Source organism: Sinocyclocheilus grahami, unplaced genomic scaffold (genome assembly GCF_001515645.1).
Source record: "Sinocyclocheilus grahami isolate Dianchi unplaced genomic scaffold, SAMN03320097.WGS_v1.1 scaffold809.1, whole genome shotgun sequence".
NCBI classification, from domain to species: Eukaryota; Metazoa; Chordata; class Actinopteri; order Cypriniformes; family Cyprinidae; genus Sinocyclocheilus; species Sinocyclocheilus grahami.
In genome coordinates, this window is record NW_015505988.1 from 454804 (window position 1) to 462228 (window position 7425).

At 38.2% G+C, this 7425-nt stretch overlaps 1 protein-coding gene across 1 annotated transcript in view; it reads left to right on the plus strand.

Annotated features, from left to right (window-relative positions):
- The window catches only part of LOC107562148 (shaker-related potassium channel tsha2-like), a 12398-nt gene extending 7357 nt beyond the window's left edge, over window positions 1-5041 (plus strand). Inside the window, exon 2 of the mRNA XM_016246730.1 lies at window positions 4473-5041. The gene's annotated coding sequence lies outside the window, so the exon portion shown is untranslated. The remainder of the gene's footprint in view (window positions 1-4472) is intronic.
- Window positions 5042-7425: the final 2384 nt, after the last annotated feature.

Sequence of the window (7425 nt, forward strand, 5' to 3'; positions counted from 1 at the left end):
GTGAGCACCCCCCTCTGTTGGATTCAGAAACCGGGTGCTCGACTTGCAGTGTTTACTTCACTCGTCGATATGATGTCCAGCCGGTATGATAGACTGGTTTCGGGTTCATGCTTCCTGGATCATGCGGCCAGGTCACAGGCTTCTGCGGGAGCCTTCTTGATCATCAGGCCCCCGGCACGGCACTGCAAAATTTCCTGGAAGTCCTGGCTGGGCTTATACTTTCAGGCTGCCCTGTTTGGTATACCGTATCTAGGTTGCCCTGAGGGGCCTCCTGGTCACCAGGATATCCCCTCTTGCTGAGGCATCGACCGGGAAGTATAGGTAGCATTTGCGAGAACCTTCTTGTGTAATGCTGTCTCAGGCAGTGCTCCCCTCGCCTTAGAGGGTTGTATTTGAGCTTGCCTCTCCTGTTTGGCTCAGTACTTCCGGGTATCTGTGAACATATGCTTGGGAAGTTCTTAAATCCATGCTATGGTAAGTGCACACGCTAAGCTTTGTGCACTTTCTGAAATCCACATAATGGTAAGTGGGCATGCTAGTACTTTGCGCACTTTCCTAAAATCCTGTATGGTAAGGGTTACGCGTTATTTGCCTTGTTCCCTTTCTCTGAGTTGGTTTAGACCCTATGGGCTGCTCTTTCAGAGTGCCATGAGAGCCCCTTAGAACGGTATTTTTAAATCCATGTTATGGTAAGTGTGCACGTAAGTCTTTGTACACTTTCTAAAATCCACACTGGTAAGTTTGCACGCTAGTACTCTGCGTTCTTTCTAAAATCCTGTATGGTAAGTGCTTTGCGAGGCTTCGTGCCCTCTCGAGCTGGTTAAGCCCCGGTTCCGCCTTGGGCACCACTCCATTTGTGTACCCTCTGGATACCTAGTTTAACAGGGTGTTGCTACTAGGGGTCTGTTGAGACAGTTCCTTCAGCATATGCAGAGCATGCAGTAGCCCCTGTGTGACAGGCCAAGACTTAGTATGATTCTAGGCTTCCCTAGAAGGTGGTCGTATTCCCTTAAAATAATCTATTCCTGATTCCAAGCCTTGAGCTCTACCCCGGGCCCAGGAGTTCTGACCCTAACAGGTAAGTCTTTGTGGTATGTAGCCTAGGCCTTTGGCCATAGTGTATAATGTCACTGACAGCCGTCTTAACGTTCCAGGGGCAACTCCCATGGCTATGGTAGAGTTGGTACTTAGTGCTCGCCATGGTTTCTGGCATGCACTCCCCTCAGCATGGTGGCGTGGGTATACCATTCCCCATAGCGACCCCTAGAGGATGCAGTTCAAAGTTCCCTTTAAAGGGAACATCTCGGGTTACGTATGTAACCATGGTTCCCTGAGTAGGGAACGAGACACTGCGTCCTCTAGGTTTCTTGTCATGCTTCGGATGCAGGCTTCAGACGAAGAAGTGGATGATGTGTTCTCCCGGCGCCTATTTATACTATAGTTGCACCGGTAGTGACGTCATGACTGTCGCCGGTCAACGTGTTTGTGTTTTTTCAATGTATGCTTCAGACACGGGTCACGACGAGGCGGTCCCCATAGCGACCCCTAGAGGATGCAGTGTCCTTACTCAGGGAACCATGGTTACAACTGATTCAGCTTGACTGCTTAAAGGTATAGTTCACCCAAAACAATAAAATTCTGCCAATATTTACTCATGCTTATGTCATTCCAAAGCTGTATTGCTTTCTATTTAATACATGTATTTATTCTTTTAAATATCAGTGCTCCATAATCAGACATTTTACAGTTTAAACAAGTAATAAAAGAAGCAAAAAAGGTCTGTTGTATAGTTGTATAATGTTATATAAATAATCTTTTTCAGAAACTGAAATAACTAAAATTAAATAAATAAAATTGTATTTAATCATTTACAATAAAACAATTGTCACTGATTTTAATATCTGTGGTGTTACTGCAATATAATAGCACCCAAAAAATGGTGAGGTTTAAGACCTTCTTGTGGTGCCATCAGCCAATCAGTGTCATGATGTTTATGTAGCTGTATTATACAGTACCATTTGTTTCAAAGCAGTATTACATTAATTAACAGGAAAATTAAAAAAAGAAAAAACATTTAACTTCAACTGTAAAGCAGCTCTAAGAAGGCACCAGTGTCATAATTCAGCTCAATTTAGTGCAATGTTGTTTCAATTCATTTCCATAACTGTGTTGATGTTGCAATGTTAGTGTCATTATCCAGCTCAATTCAGTTAAGTTCAGCAAGCAAAAGGCGACAGTGGCAAAAAAGCAAAACTCCATCAGGTGACAGTTTGTAGATGTTACCCAAGATTTTTTTTCTCCACTACTGAGTAAAATCTTCATGCTACATTTTAGTTATAAATATTATAATTTTTAAAGGGCCAATTTGAATGGTGTTGATTACGATACTGTCAGTGGTGCCACTATCGATGTCTTACTGTCAATGATGGCATTACTACCGGTGGTTGGTATTGTGTTACAGGTGGTGCCATTACTACTGATGGTGTTACTATTGGTGGTGTTATTTTCAGTGGAGTTACTGGCAGTGCTTTTACTGTCGGTAGTGTTACTGTCGATGGTGTCACTGTCTGTGGCATTTCTGTTGATGGTGTTACTGTCAATGGTGGCATTACTACCGATGGTGGTTCTGTTGATGGTGTTACTGGTGGTGCCATTACTGCTGATGGTGGTACTGTCAATGATGTTACTGTCAGTGCTGTTTCTGTCGATGGTGTCAATGTCAGTGGTCTTACTGTTGATGGTGGCATTACTACTGGTGGTGGTTCTGTTGATGGTGTTACTGGTGGTGTGGTTACTGCTAATGGTTTACTGTCAGTGGCATTACTGCTGATGGTGTTACTGCCAATGTTGTTACTGTTGGTGGCGTTACTACCCGTGGCTACTGTCGATGGCATTAATGACAGTGATATTGTTGTTACTGTTGATGGTGTTGCTGTTCAATGGTGGTGTTACTGTTAATGCTTTTACTGTCAATTTTATTACTGCCGGTGCTGTTACTGCCAGAAGTTTCACACTCAGTGCTGCTGTTGCAGTTAGTGGTGGTGTTACTGTGTGTGTTGTTCCTGTATTGTTGATGGCAATGTTAATGTGTTAATGCTTCCTATTTATTTATTTATTTGTTTGAATTCTACAATTATTTTGTGTGAATCCTGAATAAAAAAAGAAGGTTAAATCATTAATATACATTTTTGGAAAAACAAGTGGATGCAAATGTCAGCTGAGACTTTAAGATCAAAGCAGAACTCAAGTAGTAGAAAAATTATATATTTGACCATAATCAAATGTGGCCAGTGAGCTGGGGGAAGCAAATTAATGTTTAGCCTATATTTTTGAAAAAAAAATCAAACAAATCATCATGCAGAAGATTTATGTTTAATATATGGTTTATTTATTGAGATGTTTTTCTAATCAAGATGCACTACCATCTGCACTTGAACATTGTGTGCTCTGCCACGCTGCTGACAGACTGACTGCTCTGTGTCAGTGATGCAGTGTAGAACAGCAGGTCCATCTAAATAACGTTGATCACTGGCTGTGTGTTTGTAGTAGTCATATTGGGATTTATGAATGCAGAAAACACCTTTAGCTGAAAAATCATTTTCTATAGTTTATTGCCTTATTCCGGTTACTTTATCATGCATATCCAATATGGGTTAAAACATGTTCAGGTCACATTTTACCTCTAAAACTTGTGTAACTGTGAGCTGTTTCCCACTCTAAAAAAATTACTAATTATTAAGCACATAATCAACACATTTATCCCCCAAATTCTGATTATTGTTAAGTATTTATACCATTAAATGCAGCACAACAAATAATACCATGATGTATAAAAACACAATTTAAATAGCAATTATGTCTTAATGCAGGGATTCACAATTTGGCAGCCAAACACCTTTGACATTAAAAACACATTTGCATGTTCATGGTTCTCTGATTTCAGTAAATGGTCACATGACATGCAGGTAAACAATTAAAATATTTCATTCTTTTTTGTATTTTTTTTTGGTCAAAAAATTAGAACGTGATTATTTGGGTGTATGCAAACAATCTCTTTGAAAAAACAAAAAAACCGACCACACCGTGATACCGGCTGAAATAGCTGCTTTTTAATGGTATCCATATCCGCACTTGAGTTTAAACTTTACAAGAACTAACTATGACCACTTTTAGAAATTAAAAAACAAAGTAAAAACAAACAAATTGTCTTTGCATTGACCTTGTAGCATTACTTTACTGAACTTAAATCTCTTTTTAGTTGTGATAGTGTCTCAATCGCAATCATTATTTTCATACTGTTGTATTTAGGAACCTAGTCATATTCAACAATAATAATAATTTTATTTGATTTTATGGTTTTATGGTCCTGGCTTCTGGGTGTTCCAGTCGTGCTAAAATACACAATAAAGCAACAGCTTTTAGCATCTTTTAATATCCAATGGGTAAGAATTCTGTTCTCTTTTTGTTTACAGGTACAGTCATGAAAATGGACTTCCTGTCCTACAGATCTGCACATATGCAGCACAGTATCATCAAGGACAATATGAAGCTTCACCAGAGCAGCGCTACGTGGGACAAAGCAAACTTCATGTTTGCATTTAAACATCATTCATGTGTTCCTATCAAATAAATTATGTACAATGCCTCAAAAGGAATATAATTGTCAAATGTGGAATCTAACCATGAGGAAATAAGGACAACGTGGTAAATATAAAGAAGATGCTTTGAAGCGCACTGAGGTAGAAACTATTTACTTGAAATCACAGAGTTCATACACAAACAAATTGTGAGATACATACTGCCCCCAAAACAACAACATGCTACTGGGACAGGTGTTTGTGAGTATGTACACATGAATATGTGTCTTCAGACAAGCAGTATGTGTGTATGTCCCACAGTATGTTTAAACGTTACAGATCATGTGCTATACCAAAACATATTATGGCATGCATGGAAAGTTGGGCATGGAATAAATCTTGATTAATATGTTAATTTATTATTATTATTACTTTTTTGGTTAACAAACTCAGTAGTCATATTAAGTGGGAACAACTATAAATGACAACAAATTACTTGACTGTTGAGGTTAACATTGTTAAATATCTATTTTTTTTAAGTATCATAGTTTTTATATTAACAAGGAATCGGTTAAACTGGTGAAAGGTTATTTTTCTAGGTTTTTTAAATTTTGCTAAATCACTTTAAATGTTCTTTCTTTTTTCCACTGTTTATTTTGCCTGCAGTGAAAAAGAAATTTGTTCACATGTAGAAATTCTGTCATGATTTCCTCCTTGAATTGTTTATGTGGTACAAACACTGAAACACAAAGGTTTCTGCAGGTTTGTGTCTTTATAGTTTCAGAATCTCCCATCATTGAAAGCATCTACCTCATTGTCCTGATTGGCTGTTTTACTGTGCATTTACCTCACTGTGAGTTACGTCAAACAGTTCACAAGCCTTATTTCTGGAAACAGCTCGAGCTTACAGTATGCCATGTTTCCCCACATTACTGTCGGCAGTGTTGGATGTGTGTTGTCCTGGCTTTGTCCATTCAGGTTTTGTGCTATCATTCAATCCAAAAAGTCAAGAAGAAGTACAATAATGTAAAGCTGGCAAGTAAAAAAAAAAAAAAAGATTTAAAGTGACTGAAATGTATCTTCCCTGATTCCCTGAGGTATGTCGGCCTATGACGTTGAAATCTAGACATTTTATTAGCTAAAATATTAGAAGTTGCAATGTGATAGAGTTTATATGTTAATGATGATACTTAAGAAATTATTGTATGGCAGTAGATTTTTCTAGATTGTCCCTATTTAAATGAGTAATTTTTTCATTCATGTTTGCTCACAAGCACATTTTGACTCCTGAAATCTTGACTTTACATAAATACTGTATGATTATCTGCATCATGTCAAATGAATGTCCTGTGCCCAATATATTATGTTGTTGTTTCTTCACATTGCCATTATTTTCATTATTTCATTTCATTTACAAGCTAAGGATAAATAAACATGCATCACCTGTTCTCTGCATCTAAATTGGACATTGCTACTGGTTAACAATAGGACAGACAGAGCAGTAATGGCTGGCATTCATTCATTTTAATGGATAGTTTAAAGGGGTCATATGATGCTATTTTAAAGATCATTATTTTGTGTATTTGGTGTAACAGAATATGTTGACATGCTTTAATGTTCAAAAAACACATTATCAATTAATTGAATAGCTGATTCATTCGAGTCATCACTCATATTTGTTCATAAAATTTAATTTTTGTAGTAGGCCTACAATATAGTTTATATAAACTTTCACAATACAATCATATTTTTTCAATTACATTACATAAATGGTGTCAAAAATTTCAATTCACCAAGAAACACACACCTAAAGCGATTCATTTGTGAATTATAAATCATTATTATGTTTGGTCCATCATTTCATATTTAGCATAAACGCTTTGTTAATGTGATCATGTCAATATAAATTGCACAGCTTTAATCATGTGTTTGAAACATGGTTTTCATGTTGGCTGCTGCCCAGTGATTTGACCTGATATGAGCTGTGATACAAACATTTACTTACTAAAACATTCATTTGAGTAATCCATGGCACAAATGTATCATGCAGAACTTCAAACTGTAAAGATCTATATGATAGACCGCACAACCAAGACTGACTCTCTAGAAATCTTCAGTCACAAATAAGCCAGAGTGACACTTATTCCACACACACTCAGAAAAGTTCTTTGTCTGCTGTGATTGTTTTTCGATTTTGAGGTATTTAACTGATTTCTTTGGACGTACAATATTTTATGATGTTTTTATGACTTGAATTCAAACCAGGCTAATTTGTTGATTAAGCTAACATGAGAACAGATGCTAACACATGCATCTGTTAAGCTACCAAACTGGATTTTGTTATGACTGTGAGGAATAACGGTGAGTTATTTGAGTCTCGTACCGGCAGGGATTGTAGGTGGGGGGAGTGAATGTACAGTGCTCTCTCCCACCTTCAATACCAAGACTGAGGTGCCCTTGAGCGAGGCACCGAACCCCCAACTGCTCCCCGGGCGCCGCAGCAAAAATGGCTGCCCACTGCTCCGGGTGTGTGTGTGTTCACTGCTGTGTGTGTGCACTTAGGATGGGTTAAATGCAGAGCACTAATTCTGAGTAGAGGTCACCATACTTGGCCACATGTCACGTCACTTTACTCCGCTTACCTATAGTGGCTAATGACTCTGAAGTAGAGACCTGCACTCCCGCGGGACCCAACGCAACAGGGTTCGGTGCGGGACAACCCTTGAAGGGCAAGTGTGGGCGGGAAGAGACTCGTGTGTGTGCGGGATAATAAAATAATTTGCGGGACTCCCTCAAAATAGAAATTATCTAAACATAAAGTGTCTAAAACATATAAATTGTTATTTAT